The sequence below is a fragment of the Hippocampus comes genome, unplaced genomic scaffold, assembly GCF_001891065.2.
Source record: "Hippocampus comes isolate QL1 unplaced genomic scaffold, H_comes_QL1_v1.1 scaffold207, whole genome shotgun sequence".
Taxonomy (NCBI): domain Eukaryota; kingdom Metazoa; phylum Chordata; class Actinopteri; order Syngnathiformes; family Syngnathidae; genus Hippocampus; species Hippocampus comes.
Genome location: NW_017805146.1, coordinates 236,041 through 236,866, shown reverse-complemented (window position 1 = coordinate 236,866; position 826 = coordinate 236,041).

Here is an 826-nt window from a genome sequence, read left to right as displayed (position 1 = left end):
TTTCCCCGTGTCTGAAGCGAGGTTTGGCAGTGGCTCTGCTGCCATGCTCAGAGAGGTAGACCAGAAGAGAAAGGGGAGGGGCGAGGGGCTTGGGAGGGACTGCACTGAGTGCACGCTCCGTCGCGTCTGCGCAACCACAGACAGACTAAGGAATTGACTTTCCCAGTTCCAACTCGTCCAAATGATCATAAACACAACGACAAAGACCAACATGGTGAGACAGCACCTGATAAAGGGACCCAGAGAGTTGTATTTTTTCGATGGGACTGTACTTGTAAAGTTGAGAGCCACTTCAGTCGAAGGTTTGTTATTCCTATTGGTCACCAGTAGACGGCGCCCTTACGTTTCGTAAAGACCTTGTCAACACCGTCGACGACGGGCGCGAGCCAGTTTGCGGTCGAATTTTACAATGATTCTTACTGCTGTGAGCTGACATTGGAAAGCGAAATCGGGTTTATTGTTTCCCCTTGCCAGTGGCGGGCCCTCTGCTGGAGTTTGAGACCGAAATGTTTCTGATATGTTGATGGAAATACAGTGAATACTTTGAGGGGGAAAAGTTATCGGTGCCCTCAGGAAGTCATCCGATGTTTCCTCCCCAATCTGAAACGAAGTTTGATTTCACTGCGATCCTTTGAGTTTTGCAGGTTCTTCAGCCCCCGGCCCGTTGGGACCAGCAGAGAGCACCCCGCAAGCATCCAGACGAGACTAGCGTCTCAACTATTCCAGCGGAGTTGCCCTGATCAACAAAGCATCTTGAAACAAGGAATAAAGTTGGCTTGCACGTTTTGGTAGTGTGTATAATGGGTGTTTTATTTGCACTTTATTC